General features: G+C 42.8%; 1 long non-coding RNA gene across 2 annotated transcripts in view; it reads right to left on the reverse strand.

The window, feature by feature from the left end:
* Positions 1-373: 373 nt before the first annotated feature.
* Positions 374-23,244, reverse strand: part of LOC131279399 (uncharacterized) — a 39,615-nt gene continuing 16,744 nt past the window's right edge. For both annotated transcript variants that reach the window (XR_009186724.2, XR_009186723.2), the window contains one exon: positions 374-636. This is a non-coding gene — a long non-coding RNA (uncharacterized lncRNA). The remainder of the gene's footprint in view (positions 637-23,244) is intronic.

A 23,244-nucleotide genomic window follows, 5' to 3' on the forward strand; every position in this document is an offset into this window, starting at 1 on the left:
CCCCTCACCACACTCCTCCCCCCGTAATAACAACCTCCTCCATCATCATGACACATTCATTGCACTTGGTGACTACATCTCTGAGCACCGTTGCACCTCATGGTCAATGGTCCACACCATAGCCCACACTCTCCCACAGTCCAACCAGTGGGCCATGGGAGGACATACAATGTCCAGTAACTGTCCCTGCAGCACCACCCAGGACAACTCCAAGTCCCGAAAATGCCCCCACATCACATCTCTTCCTCCCACTCCCTACCCCCAGCAGCCACCATGGCCACTTTCTCCACACCAATGCCACATTTTCTTCAATTACTGATCACAATAGTTCATGAATAGAATATCAGTAAGTCCACTCTAATCCATACTCTATTCCTCCATCCTGTGGACCTTAGAATGGTTGTGTCCACTCCACATCTATACCAAGAGGGGGCTTAGATTCCACATGGATGCTGGATGCAATCCTCCTGCTTTCAGGTGTAGGTACTCTTGGCTCCCGTGTGGTGGTTGACCTTCTTCACCTCCCTGTTAGAGCTGAGTGGGGTAAGTCCAAAAAACCAGAGCGTAGGAGTTGCAAGTCTCTTGAGGCTCAGGGCCCGGCTATCACATCTTAAGCACAGGTGAGAGAGTGGGAGCCTGGGTAGCAGACAAGAATTAAGTCAATGTCAAGGTCACACCGTTAATAAGTGATAAGGTGAGGTAGGATCCTGGGGGCAGCTAACCTTGATTGCTTTTCCACCTGGACAAGCTATCTTCCCAACTACCACCTTTCTCCTTGAGTTACACAAAGTGCAATTTGCCCATCCTCCAAGCTCACCCAAGCTGAAGTTCACTCAAGCTGAAGCTCATCCAAGCTCTTAGTCCTGGACACTGCCTGCTTCCTCTGTCCATCATTATTTTCATGACCAATGTCTCAGTCATAAACAGAATGGATGGACTCTCTGCACTTATTGGGGAAGAGTTGATGGAGTGCACATTGGGAAGGATGTCAAAATGGGAGATTGCAGAATTATTTGATGGGAAAATGAGAATAAACTGATAGTGGAGGTGGGGGAGGTAGCACAACAAAAAGTGTACTGAAGTTGCAACATTTCAGCTTGAATAGGATTTACTTCGACAAAGGCTCAGAGTAAGAGGGACAAAGAGGGAGAGCCAGAAGGAAGGATCAGCAGGTGCAAAGGCCCTGAGGTGGGAAAAGAAATGAAGTAGTCAAAGAGCAAGAAGACCTACGTAACTAGAGACAGAGAAGGGGAGATGGGGAGGTCTGGATGACTTTGAGAAATCGGCAAAGACTCAGCGTCTCAGTTACTAACCCTGCCTATAAACCAAATGGAATACTGCCCAGAGGGTTTTACACTATCCTTCTGAGCCAAAGCTGCTGGCGGCCCTGCTGTGTTTGCACAGTCCCCCCCCTTCCCGATGCCTCCATCATGCATGCTGTCTTCCAGGATTGCATTTCTCCTCCTCTTTTCCCATGTCAAGGGTCTTCTCCGCATTTGGACTCCGGGCTGCTCCCCCTGAGCTAGTCTCTGTGACAGAGTCCCCTCTGCCACCCGCTGGCTCTTCCGTCCTGCTCTAAAAGGAGCTTCTGTCCCACTCTAGCCCACTGGTCTTCCGCCGTGTCCTAATAGGTCCTGTATCCTCTGCTTTATGCCTTAGATGTAATAGATGACTCACCCCGTCCCATCCCTGAAAGACATGGTCCAAGACAAGCAGGATCCCAGTTGATTTTGCAATTTTCAGGATAAAGAAAGAAATAAATGCAAGAAAATTCCTCAGCCTGTTTCAGGGGATCCCTGGGAAAATAGTCTCTAAATTGGGAAGGTGGGAGCCCCTGCCCACACCAGAACTTTTAGAAAGACCCCACATTGCTTTAATAGTCGGTGGCAGGGCAGATTCAAATCCCAGCAATGCCACTCACTACTCGGGTGACGTTCAAAAATCACTGGTCTTCTTGGTGACTCAGTTTCCTCACCATTAGACAAGGTCAACAACAGTTCCCAACTCATGGGGCCATTTTGAGGCTTCAGTGCCATGACCCATGCAGATTCCTCAGAAGAGTGTCAAGCTGGGTTTGCCCCCATCAGATGACAACTGCGGTAATGGACTAGAGGGCTTGACTTTAGTCCTGAACCTTGAATGAGGGTAGGAGAGCTTAGAATTGAGCTGGACACTTCTTTTTTTATTTTACTTTTACATTTTAAATACTTATTTTAGTTTTCCAAACAAACACTCCCTCTTTCCCCCTTTGCCATCCCTGTTTACCTCTAATCTACTTTATATCTCCACAAATTTACTATTTCTAGTCACCTCTTATTAGTGATATCATACATTCTTTCACTAAGCATAGTGTTTCCAAGGTTCTTCTGTGTTGCAGCATGTCTCAGAATTCTTTGCTTTCTTATGGCCATGCAATATTCCATCGTGTGCCAGGATCACATTTTGCTTAGCCACTCATTGGTTGATAGACACTTGGGTTGCTTCCACCTTTTGGCTATTGTGAATAATGCTACCATAAACACTGGTGTACAAGTATGTGTTTGAGACCATTTCCACCTAGGAGTGGAATTGTAAGGCCATATGGCAGTTTTATATTTCATTTTCTGAGGAACCATCTTATTGCTTTCCACAGTGGTTGCACCATTTTGCCTTCCCACCAACAACACACTGGAATTCCAATTTCTTTGTGCCCTCTCCGATACTTGTTACTTTCCATTTTTTGAATAATATGGGCTGGACACTTCGGACTTGGTCTGCTCCTGAAAAGGAGAGGAATTATCAATTTCTGGGAGAAATCAGGTAGGCCAGGAGATTGGGTATTGTAAGGAAGAAGGGGAGTCATGAAATATGAGTGCTTGACAACAGGGGTGATGGAGAAAAGAAGTGTTGGATGTGTATACACTTAACCCCTCGATTTAAAAAAAAAACTGTAAGACTTTTTAAAAAGCGAGGGAAAGGGGAGCATAAAAAAGCTGAATTCTGCGTCGTGGTTAATAAGATCAGCTCGTGATCTTTCCTTTTCCCCTTGCTTTCTTTGCTTTCCCCATGACCAATACTGTAACGTTGGGTTTTTTTTTTTGGGGGGGGTAGGTTACCAGTAAACTTCCCTCTTTCCTACTCGATTACACACTCAGAACCTATGTTAGTGTCTTGTGGCTTCTGTAACAGAATACCATAAATGAGGTGACTGAAAACACAGTTCTGGAATCTAAAGATCTGAACTCAAGGTGCTGCTAGGGCCACATTCCCTCCAAAGCCTCTAGGGAAGAATCCTTCCTTGTGTCTTCCAGCTTAGGGTGACTCCAGAAATTCTTGGCATTCCTTAGCTTGCAGACACGTCATCCTATCCCTTCCTCTGTTGTCACATGGTATTTGCCCGGTGTGTGTGCCCACATTTCCCCCTTATAAGGACACTAGTCCTAGTATTTAGAACATGCCCTGCTCCACTATGACCTCATCTTAACTTGATTACATCTGAAAAGATCTCATTTTCAAACGAGGTCACATTATGAGGTTTCAGGTGGACATGAATTTTGGGGCAACAGTACAGACCCCTCAGTGCCCTCTGGCTATTATAGTTTACTTTCAAAGTGGACTTCATTCCTTAGAAAACATTGTTTATTTATCCAGGTATGGAGGAAGGCAAAGGACGATGTTTATTGAGACATTTTCTGTGCCAGCACTTTACTATAAAACAGCCAGGGAGAAAAACACAAAGACATATATACTGCTGTCCAGTAGCTCAGTTTCAGGGTGGAAACAATCCTCTGAACTTATCAGAAGACCACCTTGGAAATAATTAAGCATCATTTCCTGTTACCAGGACCCAGCCATGAACTTCAGCCTGACAGCAAGGAACTGATGTAGTTGATTGTGATGAGAAAAGTCAAAATGTTGACATGTGACCCCATGTACCATTAAGCCAGTTACACAGTCAGGGAGCAGTAGGTGGGGTGTGATACAGTGCCCTGCTTTGGGGCTGCAGCAGCACACATGCACGGCAGGAGATAGCAGTGGAGGAGGCGAGAGAGGTGCAGGAAGGGAAACACACCATGCTGAGGTGGATGCGCACGATCCTGTCAGGGATGGCCACGTTTGCATTGTTCAAAAGATCCTGGCCATGGTGGTAGTAAGGAGATATGAAATCTTTGAAAACAAATGCATAATGTATCTCTCATCTCACAAAGATCAAGACTTGCAAAGAGTGAAGAGCCTTTGATGAATAAAGGTTCAGAGACACCGGGAGTGCTGGGGACAGACAAGGCTAAGACTACCGGTGCCCAAGGTGAGCAGGAAAGTGATATGGGATGCATTTGGCAGCCCAGGTAGCTAAACTTCCCTCACATTCATGCCGAGGGCCAACTTTCTCTTGACTCCAAATTCGTTTCATAAAAGCACATGTATATAATTTTATTTTAGCTCAGAATATCAGTCCTTTATTTGATTAATTCTTTGCCTTGTCCTTTGTTATGTAAACAATTTATTATTGATTAAATAAAAGTAAATTAATATAAAATTCCCAGAACATATGTTCCAGATAAAGTAAATAATAACACTCCCCCTTAGTGAGTAGAAGGAGAAATAGAAATTGCAAAACAGATACTGTTACTTGGGGACATTCTTAAACTGGTCAAGCTCTGTTAACGATTATAATCCCTTCTCTAACACAATTTAATTTATGCTGTTGATTCTACAAATCATGTTTTACCCTTATAAATAGATTGCCTTGTACTAGGCTGACTCATTTCATCTCCTTTCTCTTATAGCTGTTTCTAGCCACAGAATCAGATGCCCAATTGAAAATGTTTCACTGTATCGGAGTTTGCTGTGTTAGAGAATTTTTGTCACTACCATCCTGCCCCCCAGTTTCTTCTACTTTGTGCTACTTTCGAGAAATTGGAGCTCCAGCATTGTGTGTTTTTTTGCTTCATTGAAAAATGAGCTTGATACTTTCTGTTTCAAGAAAGATGGAGTAGATATGTATTTCCCTATTCCTCCCACTAAATACAGCTAAAAACCTTGGACAACAAAAGACTCAGGGGAAGAGAAAAAGGGAGACCAATTATGAACCTCAGGACCCAAGAAACAGTAAGGTGCTAGTTCCTGGATTTTCTTTTTGCTGCATATAATCCAGACTTGGAGCTGAAGAAGCCAAAGACTTGGAAATACCAACAGACACAAGCAAATATACCTCATCAAAAGCCTGTTCCTTCTACCCAAAAGACAAGGAAAGCAGCAACTTGGTTTGTAAGTTTTGTAAATTTTCTAGTGAGACAGAAAATTTTAGAAAATAACTGTCCTACTCCAGGCAAACACCATGGATAAGACTATGGCTCAGTCCCACCTATGTCAGCAAAACCCAAGTGGGGAGTCTAGATTCCACTCTCCAAACTATAAAAATGAAGAGGCACCCCAACGCTCCCTGTTCCCCAACCCTCTGCTGGAATGGTGTCAGATAAAGCCAATTAAACCAGAAAATTTAAATAAGATGTAGTGTCCTATAACATAATACCAAAAATGTCCAGACTTTAACAGAAAATCACTAATTACCAAGGACCAGGAAGATCCCAAACTAAATGAAAATGGACAATTAATAGACCCCAACACCAAGATGACACAGATGTTAGAATTCCCTGACACTTATTTTAAAGCAGCCACCATAAAAATGCTTCCATGAGCAATGACAAAGATGAAACAAATGAAAAATTTGCAAGACTCAAGAAAGAAATAGAAGATGTAAAGACTAACAAATGGAAATTTTAGAACTGAAAACTGTAATAACCAAAATTAAAAATGGAATGGAAGAACTCAACAGCAGAATGGAGGGTACAGAGGAAAGAAACAGTGAACTGGAAAATCGAAGAATAGAAATTACCTAATATGAACAACAGAGAGAAAGGAGACAATAAAAAAGAAATTGAGGAGTGTCTCAGGGACCTGTGAGACTGTATCAAAAGATCTAACATTTGTACCATTGGAATCCTGGAAGGAGAGGGGAAAGAGTGTGTGGTTGAAAAAGTGTACTCAAAAGAATAATGGTGGAAAACCTCCCAAATTTTATGAAAGACATAAATGTATAGATTCAAGAAGCTAAACAAACCATAATAATCCAAGGACATGCACACCAAGATATACCTCATAGTCTAACACATGAAAGGTAAAGCAAAAGAAAATATCTTGAAAGCAAAAAGAGAAATGACACCTTACCTGTAGGTGAAAAAGAGTTCTAATGAGAATAGATTTCTCATTGGAAATCATGGAGATTGGAATGAAGTGGTATGATGCAAGTGCAGAAAGTAAAGAATTGTTAACCCAGAATCCTATACCCTGTATATGAATCCTAAATATAAATGAATCCTAAAAATGAATGAATCCTTCATCTCTATATGAATGAAGGAGAAATCAAGATATTCTCAGATGAAGGAAACTAAGAGAATATGTCATCAGCAGACCTATCCAAAAATGGTTAAAGAAAGTCCTCTAAACAGAAAAGAAAAAAAATTTAAAGAAGAAATCTTGGGACTTGAGACAGGAAGAAGACAAAATTAAAAATATTCATAAACAGAATAAACTCCTTTGCCCTTGAGTTTTCTAAATTATGGATAACAAGTTAAACAAAAATTCTAACCCTGTTTAATATGGTTCTAAATGTATAAAGAGGAAATATTTAAGGCAGGCATATTATAAATGAGCAGTGGTATATGGTTTCCAAACTTCACTTGAACTGGAAAAATTATGACATCAGTAGACTGTAATGTTATGTTTATATAATTCAATATATAGAGGAACTATTTTTAAAGTTCTACAAAGAGATATACTAAAAAATGCCATTGTTGAATCAAAATATAATCCTACGAAGGCAGGAAAGAAAGAAAACAAAGTTAGGAAAAACAGAGAGAAGGAATAAAAGAAGGAAGAAGGGAGGGAGGGAAGGGGGGAACTAAGACTAATATCCCTCATGAATATAGATGCAAAAATCATTAAAAAAATAATAGTAAATAGAACTTATCTGTATATAAAAAGATTGCACATTTTGACCAAGTGAATTTTATTCCAGGATTCAAGCCTGGCACAATAATTGAAAATTAGTCAATAACAGACTAAAGAGGAAAAAAATAATCCGATCACATCAGTTCCACACAGAAAAAGAATTTTTAAAAATTCAACATTTATTTATGATAAGAAAATAACCTCTCAGAAAAGCAGTATTAAAAGAGACCACCCTCAGTTTGTTAAATAACATCTACAAAAGAGCAACGCACATTATAGTTAATGTCAAAAGATTGACTGTTTTCCCCCTAAAATCAGGAAGTCAAGGATATCTGCTCTCATCACAGACATCTTTAATCAACACAGGGATGGAAGTTCTATCCATTGCAATAAGTCAAGAAAAGGAAATAAAACACATACAGAACTGAAAGGAAGACATGAAACTGTCTATATTTGCAGATGACATGATCTTGTACTTTGAAAATCCCAAGAAATTTACTCAAAACTCTTAGAGCTAATAAGCGAGTTCAATAAAGTCACAGGATACAAGATAAACATTCAAAAATCAAATGTATTTCTATATGCTAACAGTGAACACATGGACCCTGAAATGAAAAATACAGTACCACTTAGAATAGCTAGAAAAATAAATACATAGGTATAAATCTAACAAAACATGTACAGGACTCACAAAATGCTAATAAAGACATCCAAAAAGATCTAAGTAAAAGGGGAAAATATCTATATTCATGAAATTTAAGATTGAATGTAGTGAAGAGATCAACTTTCCCCCAAATTGGGCTATACGCATAGCTTTGAAATTCACAGCAAGATTTTTGTAGATATAGACAATATTATTCTAAAACTTATATGCAAAGACAAAAGAAGTAGAATAGTCAAAATAATTCTAAAAAAGAAGAATAACAGGAGAAATTAGTCCACTCTATTTTAAATATTTGTTATAAAATTACTGTAATCAAGACTGTGTGAAATTGGCATAAGGATAGACAAATAGATTAGTGGAACAGAATAGACAACCTAGAAATAGATTCACACAAATATATCCAGCTGATTTTTTTACAAAGGTGCCCAAGCAATTCAATGGTGGAAAGATAGCCTTTTCAACAACGGTGCTGGAGTGATTGGACATACACAGGCACAAAAAAATCTTGACCTAATTCTCATACCTTATACAAAAGTTTACTCAAAGAAGTTCATAAATGTAAAACTACAAAACCTTCAGGAATAAAAGATAGGAGAAAATTTTCAGCATCCTGGGCTAATATGGGGAAAGATCTCTTCAACTCTACATTAAAAGCATGATACATGAAAGGAAAAATTGACAAATTGAATTTCATCAAAATTAGAACATTTGCTCTGCTAAAGACTGCTAAGAGGCTAAAAATGCCAGTAAGAGGTTGGAGAAATCATTGTTAAGCCCAATATTTATCAAAGGGCTAGTTTCTGGAATATATTTAAAAACTCAAAATGCAACAGTAAAAAAAAAAAATGCAATTAGAAAATGGTGAAAAGACATGAATTTCACCAAAGAGGATATATAAGCAAATGAAAAGCTGTTCAACATTATTAGCCATTAGGGAAGGGAAAATTAAAACCACAGTGAGGTTTCACTACACACCTATCAAAATGGCTAAAATAAAAAAATATCATCAACATCAAATGCAGGTGAGGATGCAGAAATCACTCATATACTGCTGGTGAGAATGTATATTAATAAAGCCACTCTTGGAAACATTTTGGCAGTTTTTTTAAAAAAGTAACATGAATCTACCAAACAAGCCATAATTTTACTCCTGGGTATTTTGGAAAATGAAGACTTATATTTACAGTAAAAACTTATACACAGATATTTACAGTGGCCTTATTTGTAATAGCCCCAAACTGAAAACAACCCAGATATGCATGAACAGGTAAGTGGTTAAACTGTGGTACATCCATACCAAGAAATATTATTCAGCAATAAAAACGACTGAACTATTGATACATGCAACAACATGCATGAATCCCCAGGGAGATATGAGAAGTAAAAAAGCCAATCCTAAAAGGTTAAATACTGCATGATTCCTTTTATATCTTGATGTTATAGAAATGGAGAGCAGATTAGTGGTTGCCAGTGCTTAAGGAGGGGGTGGGGATGGGAGGAAGTGTTTGTGTCTACAAGAGGTATGCATGAGGGATCTTTGTGGTGATGAAAATGTCCATATTTTGACTATAGCAATGTCAGTTTCCTAGTTGTCACATTGTACTCTAATTTTGCAAGATGTTACCAATGGGAGAAACAAGAAAACAGGTACATGGGATCTTGGGTGTTTACAACTGCGTATGAATCTACAATTTTCTTTAAAAGTTTAGGTAAAATATTAACTCATTCACATCTAGTGTGATATTTTGCTTTTAAGTTTCTAGATATAATTTTTTTACTTGCACAATAGCTAGACCCTAGGCACAATAAAAGAGCTAATCTGTTCTATTCCTTTTGGAATGGCCTTCTCTTCCAGGTGTCTTCAAGCTGTGAAGCCAAACTCCCCAAAAGAATATCAGTGCCCCTCAGCACTTGAGCAGCCATCCCTACCACACTTGAGTCTCCAGCTGCCATCCCAGCTGGTTTTCTGTGCCTAGAATGATGAGGCCCTGGTCTGTGTTATCTAACGGGGAAACAAAGGCCACACTCAAGTTGGAGTCATCCATTGATCACTTTGAAGGGTTAGACTCTGTTCACTGACCTCCAGGAGAGAGGTTCCAGCCACATCAGTGAATTGCCCTTTTCAGCCTGGTAAGTAGCTACTGTAGGCTTCACACTTGCCTTCTCTCTCTGGTATGGTATATCTAATAGAAAATGTGAGAATTGTCTGGATCCTGACCCTGGCCTCCTGGGATGATGAGATGGTATAGTGAGATGTTAAACTGAAGTTCCTAAGAAAATGGAAATCAGAGTAAAGGCCAGATCAAAATAAAGATTTTCAGAGTGGATGGTGGAGAATATATTTTCCAACTCCTGTGCACCTTCTCCGCAACAAAACACTGATACATGAGGCTTCCTTAGTGAGAGAGAAGGGGAAGGTTTAGCTCTGAGCTGCCGTTATTCCCCACCAGCCTGGCCCAGGGATGGAGAACCTGCCTTCACCCATAACTTTGAACTACTGAGGGAATATGTGGCATAACCTCTCTGAAAACGTAATGTATCGCCCCTGGAATTGGGGATGCAGTGTCCCAGTGTTGCCCACCTCCCACGAAAGTAGCAGGCAAGTTCCTTTGGCAGGGGTGGAGGTGATATGGTTCTGCCTATATTAGTCATTTATTGTTGGTCAACAAATTACCCAGAACTTAGTGGCTTGAAGCAATAAATGTATATTATCTTGCAGTTTCTGTGGACAAGTAATCCAGACAAGGTTTAGTTGGGTACACAAGAGTATGATCTCATGTAAGGCTGCAGACAAGAGGGTCGGATCTGCAGTCATCTGAAGGCTCGACTGGGGAAGGATCCTCTTCCAACTTCATTCACATCACTGCTGTGATGTCCCTCTCTAGCTGTCAGCTTGGATCTTTCACAGCACAGCAGCTCCCTTTCCCCAGAGTGAGCACTGAGCATAAGAGAGCATGAGTAGAAGAGGAGTCACAGTCTTTTTACAACCCAATCTTGGATGACACATCCTTCTATTTGCTGGAAGTGAGTCTTTCAGTTCAGCGCTGACTTAAGGGGTGCGGATTACCCAGAGGTTTGAATATCATGCTGTGGGCCATCCCAGAGGCTGTCCACCAGAGGAGCTAACCACACTCCCCTCCCAGGGCAGGTCAGAGGATGGAGGAGTGCTTCTGGTGGCATTTCTATGACACTTGGAGGAGAGAGAGGCTGCCTGGATGTGCCTAGAAGGGCCATTTGCAAGGGACACTGGGGCTTCAGAGGAAGGTCAGTATGTGGAGGGAGCTGCTGGAGAACCAGGGCTTAGGAGAGCAGCTAGCAGCTGAGGAAGAGCCTTCATCCCACCCGGGAGGAGAGCACTTGACAGATCAGCAAATGCATCCTCAAGGGAAATCCCAATATACCCTGCCCCAAGAGGCTCCCAGACAGCAGGTAGACAATGCACCCACCACATAAGACTTGGCCTTTTTCTGATACTCTCCTTTCCTCTGGCTCAGCCTAGAGGGTTGAGAACTGCCAAGGTAGGATGAAGGAAGGCGGGAAATAGTAGGAAAGGAAGATGTTATTCCTTCTGCAATCAGCCAGACCATCATGGGCCCAGATCTAGAGGCCAGAGGGTTGGGGCCATGGGGAGGGGTGTGATAAAGTTGGAGAGTCGTTATTGTCTGGGACTGGGCACTCTAATTTATAGATTGAGACTGTGTATGACATACACTCACTATAGGATTTTCCATTAAGTGTGAGTGAACAGAGGTCCAAGGGCCTGCCAGGTTTTCATCCAAAAGGGAGAGAAGAGAAGACTATCCCTATGGAACAAATTACATAGACCCCAGGGAAGAGGAAAATAAAGTTGATTTTGACAATTTACTTTAAGAAATGCCCATTCAACATCACACTAAGGAAAAACCTACCCCCCGCTTTGCCATGCTTTACGACTGGGAATTGATACTTACCAAAGAACATTTTCAATCGCATAAATGGAAACCACTGCTGTTCCTTCAATTATTTCTCTTTTTTTGTGATTAGCTAAATTATCTTTAATTACAGATGATACAATTGACAATGAAAAAAATCATAAATATACATAAACATGCTAAAACAAATGTGTGCGTTTGGGAAAGTTGCAAGATTCAAGGAAGCTTTTCTTTTACAACTGTGTCCAGGTTGTTTGTTCCCACTCTGTATTTTAGAATCATCCAATGTGTGTTTTAACGGTTTGGGGACGTAGGTAAGAGAGCACATGATAGTCTATCCCAGCAACTCTCAAAGCGCCAATGGGACCAAAGATGAATGAAGCTTGGGGGTAGTTGACCAGCTTCCCTAGAAGGACTTTTCTCTGGTGGGATTTTCTCAGACTCCAAGAGGTCTGCTCCAGGGCTGGCACATCTCACACCCCCTCCTCACACATGGGGCCCTTCTGCTGAGTGCCACCACCTTTGTGAACCCAGCTACATGCTGGCGCAGAGGACATGTCCGTTGGGGAAGCCGGGAAACTGCACCTGAGTTGTACTGCTCACTGGCTAATATTTAAATGATGCCTATCTCAGAAATTGCTGCTGTAATTACCTCCCATGGATACTCCTTAACATTTCTGAAGCAGAAGTAAACACCCTGGGATCCAGACCAGCATTTAAATCTGGGTTCTGCCACCCCCTAGCCACGTGTCCTTAGGAGGATTGCTCAGTACTGCAGCCTCGATTTCTCCAGTCTTAAAAATGAAGGTGAAAGGCACCCATCTCTAGAGAGTTGTGAGGATTAAGTGAGGTGACTTATGAAAAGCACTCCCCATGGTGCCTGGTGTACTGGGAGCATTGATAGTGTCCCCTCTTAATAAAGTACCCAGTGCAGATAGGCCAGGAGCCCCCAGACTGTGCTAACAGGTCTATGTAACTCAAGGAAGGGGCTCCCCAAGGGCAGCTGGTCCTTGACACCCTCCCCCCATCTCCCATCTCCCTCATACCATTTCAACACGAAGCACCCCATCCCCACCCAGGTCACATGTGAAACCAGCTCCTGATGGAGACGAAGATCCCTGGGTGCTCACAGCAGAAGAGGCTTCCCTAATCAGGACGTGCCGTTAGGACTGTGCTGATGGGAACTTTGATCTACCCCTGGCCACTACTTCCCCTCCACCCACTAAAAGTATTCATGGAGACTCTTTGTCAGAAGAGGAGGAAGTTGTATCCCAAGACATGCTGTACTCACCCTAACTTACCATAAACGTGGGGCCTCACTTTCCAATGAGGTGAGGCTAGCATCCTTCATCATTTTGCTGGTATGTATGCTTTTCAGATGGCTCCAAATTCCCCCTGGCGGTCACACACCTGCCTACTCCCCTTTCCTTGCCTGAGTGTTGGATCTAATGACTGGCTCCTAACAAATTGAACAAGGCAAAAGTGATGGGATGTCTCTTCTGAAATTAGGTTAAAGAAGGTTCTGGGTTCTGCTTGCTTGCCCTCTCGTGACTTTCACCCACCCACTCTGCAGGAAACCAGGTGCCATGCAGTGGATTGCTGTATGGAAAGGCTCACGTATCAAGGAAATAGGGGCTCTGACTGCTTCCGTTTCCTAGGCTGCTTAAGCAAATGCCACACAATGGCTTGGCTTAAACAATAGGAATTTAATGGCTCATGGTTTTGAGGCCAAGGGAAAGTCCAAATCCAGGTGCCATCAAGGCAATGCTTTCTTTCCCAAGGCTGGCATTCTGGAGGTGTCTCCTGGGCTCCTCTGTCACATGGCAATGCACATGGCAGCCTCTGCTGGCCTCTCCCTTCTCCTCTGGATTCCACTGAATTTCAGCGTCCTGCTTCCTGTGGCTTTCCCTCTGGGTGTGACTGAGTTCCATTCTGCTTATGAAGGACCTCCAGTAATAGGATTAAGACCCATCCTGAGTGAGGTGGGGCCACATCTTAACTGAAGTAACGGCAGCAAAAGTTCTACTTACAATGGGTTGACACCCACAGGAATGGATTATCTCTGCTCTAATTTTTATTACTTCCTTCTTTCTACTTACTTTAGTTTGCTCTTCTTTTTCTAGTTCCTAATACAGAAAGTTGGGTTATTGATTTGAGATCTTTCTACTTTAAAAAAATACGGACATGTACAGCTATGTGTTTCCCTTGAGCACTGCCTTTTCTGCACCCCATAAGTTTTGGTGTGTTATGTTTTCATTTCCACTCCTCTCTAAGAATTTTCTAATTTCCTTTGTGATTCCTTTTTTGGCCCATTGATTGTTGGAGTGTGATATTTAATTTCCACATATTTGTGAATTTTTGAGTTTTCCTTCTGTTATTGATTTCTAGCTTCATCTGTTGTGGTTAGAGGAGATGATTTGTATGATTGCAAACTTTTAAGATTTATTGAGACTATGATGTATGTCAAAGAATGATAAAGTGCAGGTGAGAAGAAGGTGCATTCTTCTGCTTTGTATAGGGTGTTCTATATATATCTGTTAGGTCTTGGTATATAGTATTTTTCAAGTTCTCTGTTTCCTTATTGGTCTTCTGTATAGGTGTTCTGTCCATTATTGAAAATGTTGTATCAAAGTCTCCAATTCGTATTGCATAGATGTATTTTTCCTTCAGTTCTGACAATTTCTGTTTCATGTATTCTGGGACTCTTTTGTTAGATGCATGTAATTGTTATATATTCTCAATGAATTGGCCCATTTATCGGTATATAGTATCCTTCATTGTCTCTTATAACAGCTTTTAAGTCCTATTTTGTTTGATAATAATTTAGTGACCCCAGCCCTCTTTTGGTTACTATTCATGTGGGATATTTTTTTCCATCCTTTCACTGTCAACTGATCTGTGTCCCTCAATCTACAGTGATTCTCTTGAAAATAGCATGTAGTTGGATCATGTTTTTTTATCCATTCTGCCAATCTTTGCAATTCGGTTAGAGAGTTTAATCAATTTACATTCAAATTGCCCATAAAGCACAACGTACTTCAGCTGTTTAGCCTTTGCTTCTTATTCTACCATCTTGCTAACATTCCTCTATTATTTTTGACTTAAAATAAAATAGGATTAGACCTTTTTAAAAAGTATTGAATGGTGATTATTGCAATATTGTTTATCAATAATTCGATACCGACTCATCTATCCAAGGCCAAACCCTGGATGAGCACAGGCCACAGGCACTGCACAGTCTCTGGATGAATCGCCCATTGCCTTTTCCGAGTTCTCGAGGACGACTGTGCTCACAGGTGGGTGCAATGACGTAGCCTTGTTCCCCAAGGCCGAGGGAGGTCCTGGTCTCTGCCAGCCAAGCACACAGGGAAAATAGTTATGGTTTTTCTTTCCCATTGTACTTCCAGGCTTAGGCGCTCCAGTTTGCCCTTTTCAAGAGTTTTTTATTCCATTGTTAGCTGTCATTTCTGTCACTTCCTCCTTGTTGTCCCAATACAAATGGAAGCGTTCCAGTCACCAGGGCTTTGCTTTTGTATCCTCTGCCAGTTGTGGGTCCACCCTTAAAGGTTTTAAATGATTAATTTTCTGCTTTAAATCACCAAGGGGAGGAGAGAGCTTAGTCACTATAAACCAGTTTCAAAAATTACTTCCGCAGACATTTTGGCTAGAAATAAAATTTATTTCCATTCCAAATGACACAGGGACTGAAGCAAGAGTAACAGGAACAAGACTGAGGTCACTTGGGGGATAGACTTAATTTGATTTCTCTCTTCCTCTTTCTCCTCCTTGTCCTCCTTTTTTTTTTTTATCCTCTTTTACCATGTGCCTCTGGTTCCAGGCAGGGAGATAGGAGCCAAGGGGGTACCGAGATGCACACAATGGAGTGCCCTTCCCTCTGTGCTCACGGCTGGAGGGGGCAGCAGTGGGCATCCTGGTGGGTGGATTCGGATGCACCGGGCTTGCGCCAAGTTCTAGGGTCTAAGATTTGGGGCTAGCCCCCGGCAATGAGAGATGAAGCAGTAACCAGCAGAAGGCATCAGCTTAGGAGTCCAAAGAATGTCTGAATATCAACTCGCAGGTGGATGAGGCAAATGGCTTTCAGATGGGTTTGGAAGCAACAGATAGCTCAAGATAGCACAATGTGAATTATCCCAAGTGCTTAAAGTAGCAGGGTGGAGAAAGGGAGGTGAGAAAGGCAAGTTAGAAAGGGACTTTAAAAGAGCTCACCCAACCTAAACAATGGCCACCCTTAAAAACATACTTTAGTGCAATTTTAATATTTAAATAAAAAACTGACTCTCCAGAAGTCCACAATCTTATTCCTTAATCAAGTCAATGTATTTCCTTTATCTGGTTTACTCTAATGAATGTGTGTGTTCATTTTATATGTGTGCGGTAACAAAATAAACAGACTTATTATAATTGATCTTTCACTTAGCATTGCATGTGCTTTTTTAAAAAAATTGTGTCGGTGTTTTCATTCCTTGCCTCCCTCTCCCCCTACCCTTCTAACGTCATCACGGAGCCAGTGCCAGCAGCCTCGTGGGCAGCTCACACACCCTTCTGCATTTCAATGTCTCGTGTACAAATGTACAGTAAATTCCTGTCCTTGTAGAGTTTTACCAAAAAAGGGGGATTGGCTATCTACCTATCTGTAACTTCTTTCCCACCTCCCACCATGAACATTCTTACCATTCAATCGCTAATCTAACTCGATAGGTGTAATATCTGCATAATGTCCCATTTTAGGTGTTGTAGGTTGAAGGGTGTCACACAGAAAGACACGTTCAGGCCGCAACTCCTGTGCCTGGGAATGGGACCTTATTTGGAAGTAAGTTCCTGATTACACCTGTGAATACACCATCACAGCTGTAAATCAGATGTAATAAGGTAAGGTGAGGTCTTGCTGGACTAGGGTGGGTCCTAAGTTCACAGACCGCTGTCCTTCCATGGAGAGAACGGCTTGGAAGCACAGACACACAGAGAAGACTGCCACGTGGACAAGAAAGTAGAGATGGAGTGATTCATGGACAGGCCCAGGAGGGCCCAGGGCTGCTCGCAGTCACCAGAAGCCAAGCGGTGGCAAGGAAGGACTCTTCCCTGGAGCTTTCAGGGGAGCATGGCCCTGCTGACACCTTAATTTTGGAATTCTAGCATCCAGAACGCTGAGTGAATAAATTTCTGTTTTAAACTACCTAGTTTATGGTCATGTGCTATGGAAGCCCTAGAAAAATAGCACCTTAACTATGTGACCCCTTTACTCAACTATCTCCCTAGGGGCGGACTGGTAGTTTTGTTCTATTATAGGGATCCTTCCACATTTACTGTATGTGCTGATGATTTTACATCTACGGACTAGGGCAGAGGTGGAACGGCTCCACCAAAGACTGTGTGTATGCACACGCGTATGTAAATATATAATAAACAATGACATCTGAAATGCCCTTTCCTATACATCCTCACCAACGGTGGATATCATCAGATACTTGTTTTGCCAATTCGATGGACAAAAAATTATACTTTCCTTACTTTCATTTGCATTTCCATAACTCCGTGTGAGCGCCAGTATTTTTAAATGAGTATTATCAATCATTCGCATTTCCTCTTTTGGGAATTGTCTGTTGATGCGCTCCGCCCAATTTTTCTGTGTGTTGTCTTTTATTATCAGTCTTGAAGATGTTCTTTATACGTTATGGGATTAACCCTTTGTTATAAGTGTTGTAAATATTTTCACCAATCACTCCATGACTTTGTTGGGCATCTCTTTTTTGTAAAAAAGAAAATGAAATTCTGTAGCCAAACCTGCGTAATTTTTATTGAACCAACTGGGCGTGGAGGGCAAAATTACGAAATACTTGGGGATCCTTTCTCCCTTGCACATTGCTAGGTCAGCTCTTTCTCCCTTATCAGATTCCAGAGAGTATCTCAGGGAGATCACAGTCCCGATACGGTCCCTTCGGGGATAATCATCCACTGATCAATTACCGAAGCCGTGCCACCTAAACCTAAAAGCAGAGCTTTCCCAGGCAGGGTTCCTGGACTGACCCTGCGGGCCCGCCGCAGTCCGGGATGCGCGGCCCGACCTTTCTCCTGCCGCAGGGCCTGTGCCGCTGCTCTGCAGGGCCGGCTGGGGAGCTGGGCGCCGATTCCGCCTGCGCGCGCCTGCGCAGGTCCTCCCCGCCGAGCCCAGCGCTTCCGGGCGCCCCCTCGTGGCGGCCTCAGGCACGGCCCCGCGCGTTTCGGGGGGGAAGCCGCAGCCCCCGGGAAGCCCCCCGGGAAGCCCCCCGGAGAGCCTCGGCTCGCCGGAATCACCTCCTGTGTGCGGCCCTCAGGACGCAGCGGCCGGCCCCTTCCACGCCGCCGTCACGGGACGGTGCAGCCCCCTCCCGGCCCCCGCTCGCCGAGGCGCGCTCCCGCGCTGGCCGCGAGGTGGGAGAAGCGCGCCCACTCCCGCGGGGACCCGCGGGCAAGGGCAACAGGAGGGCGTCCCCGCCGAGAAGGCCCGGCTCGCCCACTTCCGAACGCACGCCCGGGCCCCGAAGGGCGCCGCTCGGGGTGCGCGGGGCCGAGCAGGCGCGGGGCGGCCCTCGGAGGCCGTGCGGGCGCCGCAGGGCCCGGGGTCTCGGCCTCAGGCCCGGGGGAGCAGAGCCCCCGTAGCCGCCCCTCCCCGTGGCCGTCCTGCCCTGCAAGGATGTAGAACGCGACCCGGAGAGCCACGCGGAGGGGCGGCGGGCGGAGGCCGAGCGCGCCGGGGGTCCCTCCTCCCACCCAGGGCGGGTCACGTGGCGCCGCGGCCCGGGGGCTGGAGAGTGGCAGGGCCCCTTGGGGGCGGCTGTTGGGGTAAATTTGGCCAGAAAGACCAGAGCTCCCACCGTACAGCGTAATTTATTTTTTAGTGTTTAAAATACACCGCGTTTCCTTCACCCTCAAACCCTAATGCAAGAATGAATGGAGCTGTCTTGGCGAAGGCTGGTCACGTGGTTGGAAATACAAAGTGCCTGCACCCAGACGGTTAAAGCAAAGGCGACAACTAAGGCAACTCTGGGCCGCCCTGGTTCTGGGTCCGGTGCCCTGGATCGACTTCGCTGCAGGCAGAGGCCGGGGAACGGGGCTCCAGAGCTGAAGCCCGGGCTGGGCCTGGCCTGCCGCGGGGCGGCCCGCACTGCCTGTTCCAGCCCAGGACCGCGCGTTAAGCCGAGCCCTGAAGCTGAGAAGTGAGAAGCGGAGCCGCGGCTCATCTGGTGGTGACTTCCACTGTCTGCCTGGAGGGCACCTGGAATCTCTTACCTGTCAGAAGCCCCGCGGTCTGAGGAAATGGGCTGCGGGCGCTTGCAACAACGTTCGGAAACTTTAAAAAACGTACTTCAAAAATTCCCACTTGCCCCTATTTTTCCCATCATGTATGAATGAAAAAATATATGTCTTTTTATATATACATATATATTTATGTATATTTACTTTTATTAATTATATTTGTATTTACATTTGTGTATTTATGTTTATTCATATGTGTGTGTATTGCTGATTTTTACAGTGCTTACTGACACAAAGGAAACTCTTCTCACCACAGAAGCTGGCATAAACTTCCTGGCTTACCAATATCCTCCACAAACACACTTCTTTCATTTTTACTAACCCCATAAATTTAACATGATGCCATTTAGTCACACTTTGTATATTCCTATTATTATACTCCACCTAGTCAGATTAAATATCAGTGCTCTGCTATGGCGAGACGATGAGGTTTCATTTGCATAGTTTCAGCATCACCAAAAGAAGAAGGAAAAAAACAACAACCCTAAAACCTGACATGAAGACAGAATAGATGAATGGTTAGGTAACAGTTCTTTTGCAAATAACGATCATCCTAGTCTTTTCTCTATGTCGGAGTCAATCATCTCCCTGAAGGAACAAAGGATTTCTGGATCACGGTAGCTAATAAATGAGGTAGATGCTGTCTCAGTGCAGGTAGAGTGGGCTTGGATGTTTAATGTCTCATGGGTAGGCAGTGCACCCAGAGTTTGCTTCTTTTAAATAATTGGAAGAGCCTCATTGCTCTGCTATTAATTAAAATGCAACAGGGCTCAGGTTCCATGCAAGCCTGCCAAGCTCTGTGTTCCCCTGGCTCCTGGGGGCAGCCCTAACGGAAGTGGCCAGAGTCAAGGCCAGCAGATCCATGCTTGCAGCGCCACGGAGCTGACCTTTTACCCTCTCTGCAACAGGCTGATCTGGTGAGGCGCCAGGGAGCAGCTCACAATGGGACAGATAGTCCTTGAACTACAGTTCCTTCTGGAGATTCCAGGTAGAGCTTCCTGCTTGAGGGTGCCAGAGAATAATGAAAGGTTATTGGAGGATCAGGGTGATATTAATTTATCACTGATATTTCTCATTCTCATATTTCTAAACACTATATGAAGCAATCATTCTACATGTAAATCTAAGCATTTGCTGACAGTATACAGTATTGATTTCTAGTGATCAGTTGCATCCATGAGAAAACTTCAGCAAATCTCTAATAGCAATTGCCCAGGAGGCAAATACAATATGGTCAGATTATCCTATCTTCATATTCAGAACTATACCAGGATGTGCCTCTGACAATATAGATACAATCTTCACTCAGTAATAAAACCCGAAATGCCCAGTTTGGCATGAGTTCACCTGCCCCAGCATTGTTCTTCAGGGCTGATTGATGGAAACAGCATGGCTCAGTTTCCCCTTTAGGAAAGGGGAATAACAGTGTAAAAACAAAACAAAACAAAAAACAAAAATCTGTGGGATATGATCCACAAAAGTGTTCAGAGTTCAGAAGCAAGGCACAATAAAATCCCACAGTATTGATATCAATCTTCAACTTTATTACCACATGCAAGTTAAAAGAATAAAACACTAGTCCCCCCATAGCATTTTAGATGAGCTTTTCTTTATAGGGTTTATAAAACAAGCGACCCCCCCAAAAAAACAAAAGCACCCAAAAAATCCTTCATGATGTTGCCTTGTGGTTTTACTGGATTTGAGGCTTAAATAAGAGGTGCCCATTGTGCGTGTGTACATGTGCCTGTATATGTGTATCTCTGCTTGAGGGTATGCACACATGTGAATGTGTGCCTGAGCCCATGTTTTGTGTGTATGTGTGCAGGCATGTGCATGCAGGTGTATAAGAATGTGTGTGCATGGATATGTCTGTGTGTGCATCTGCGCCCACATGTGCATATATGTATATGTGTGTTTGCACATGTGTGCACACATGTGCTTGTATTATGTGCGTGTACACAAGTGTATGTGTGGATGTGAATCTGTATATACATATGTGCATGTATGTATATAAATGTGGATGTGTGTGCATGCAAGTGTGTGTGTGTGTACATGTGCAAGCATGTGTATATATATATTTTTTTTCTCTAGTAGCTGATCACTTGTGATGCAGTTTCCTTACTGGTCAAAGTCAAGCATTGCCTTCCAAGTCATCTGTTGCCCACCTGATCATTTAAAATGAGAATTGAATCCAGTAGCTCTCATATATTTTGGATGAGTCTCCTGTGCATTTTAGTATGAAAAATTGCTTCTTAAATTCATCTTATTGTGCTATATACAAGAGTATCCTCTATTACCAAGGCTGACTTACTGGCTCTAAAAGATACCTGGAATGTGGCTCCAGGCTGCTCTCCCTGCCTCCTCTCCTGGTGTCCAGCTGAGCATCCAGGAGGAGGCTCTCTTCCCACTTTGGCACGGAACTAGTTTCTACTGTGGAGCCAGTGGACTGGGCCTGCCTGAAAGTCTAGACTCTGTCCATTCTGTTTATTCTAGGTTTAGTTATTAAAAGAGGGATCTAAGTGGGTGAGTGCCTTACCCACTTCCTTCATTCTTTCTCTAAAGCTCAACTATAACCACTGGCCTGGAGGACTCTGGATGACAGCTATTCTATAACAAGAAAATTAAGGCACAAATCAGGGAGGAGATGTGGCTCAAGCAGGTGAGCACACACCTTCCAGATGGGAAGTCCTAGGTTTGGTTCCCAGTGCCTCCTAAAGAAAAATCAAACAGACAAGAGTGCAAACGGAGCAAACAGACGAGCAAGCCATCTGCGGGGGAAGGGGGAATTAAGGGGCAAAGGTTGGCCAAAGTATAGACTAACAGCACTATAATGAGAGAAATGTCATCTATACTTGGGAATCACAAGTTGATCTGTATTTGAACCAGATCTATGGGATTTACTGTATCCTTTCTAGAAGATGACATTTTACATTACAAAAGCAAAGTTACATTCTTTTAGATGAAAATCAACCCCTTAAAATTGGGAGGTAGGAGCTTAGTTGAATTTTAAAGCAACTAGTAGGGAAATAATAGACATAGGATTTTTCTGCAAAGAAAAGACATATGAAGGCCTTCCTTTGTAATGCGTAGTCCTCAAGGGTGAATCTTAGGAATCCTTGATCCTTATAATTAATTACTGACATGTCAAATGCATGTCACTAACTCTTGGATGGAATTGCTTAAAATGCAACAGTTATTCTTAAGTAAATATATGGCCATAACTGACCTTCCATTATCTAAGGAAATGTAAACTAGTATTGATAGAGTTTGCAGAACACCCCTAACAAGCTTGATTCAATTATGATTCAAAATAAAAATGTTTTATTAACTATCATTAAATTTTCAGCTTCATCTATTTAGAAAACTGAATTATTTATTTCCACATGCCTGTTTGAGTTGACATCTAAAACTGTTACAGATGTCTATTTTAAAGGCATGTGGCATAATGGAGTGAGCAAAGACTTGAAAGTCTGAACATTTTTGCTTGAGCTTGCTAGCTGTGTGACCTTGAGCTAATAGCTTTATTTCCTTGGCTGTTAGGATCCTTATCAGTAAAGAAAAACCCTGACTCCCTGTTGAGTGATCCACAGTGATCTCAGGAGATAAGGAATATGCAGATATTATGTGTTGTGATATTATTAATTATGATATTATACTTTTATGGTTAATATTAAAAATTAAACTGTAAGCATGATACTTTATGACGGCCACCAAAAATTGACAATTGCCATGATGAAAACAGAAGTAGGAAAAGTATCTTTTATACCTCCATCTTGAACTGAAAAATAAAACAAAGCTTGCACATTTCACTCTGAGGAACACCTCCATCTGAACATTTAACATTTTGACAACAACCAGTTCAGTCAACTTATGGGGAAAATTATCAGGTAAGTTGTTTGAATTTACCAAGACCAAACAGCAGGTCACCTGTGTGAACCTACACTTGTTACCTGGGTACTTTAATGTCACAAAGACAGCAGCCCGAAGAATTTCTTCCTGTTTACAATGCATTTTCCAATTCAATCAAAACATAAGAGGCATACCTATGCTATCTCCTGGTCAATGTTTCAAATTGTGAGGATCCCACGTGTTTGGGTAGCTGTTGACCAATAGAGTATGGAAGAGGGAAGGTTTTCTCTCTTTTTTCAAAAAACGTTTAATAATATATTTCATTAATCCAATGTATCCAAAAGGGAAGGTTTTCTTCAAGTTTTTTTACTTTTTAACCCAGGCATATAAATGGTCTTCTATGCTTATAAAATTGACAGAGGGCAAAGCCGTTGAAAATTGATTCATGTTAATGGTTTCATTGGTTCATAGGCTTCCGGGCTAATCGATGGTTTGGGCCCTACAGAGTACGTAAGT

This window comes from Dasypus novemcinctus, chromosome 8 (genome assembly GCF_030445035.2).
Source record: "Dasypus novemcinctus isolate mDasNov1 chromosome 8, mDasNov1.1.hap2, whole genome shotgun sequence".
NCBI classification, from domain to species: domain Eukaryota; kingdom Metazoa; phylum Chordata; class Mammalia; order Cingulata; family Dasypodidae; genus Dasypus; species Dasypus novemcinctus.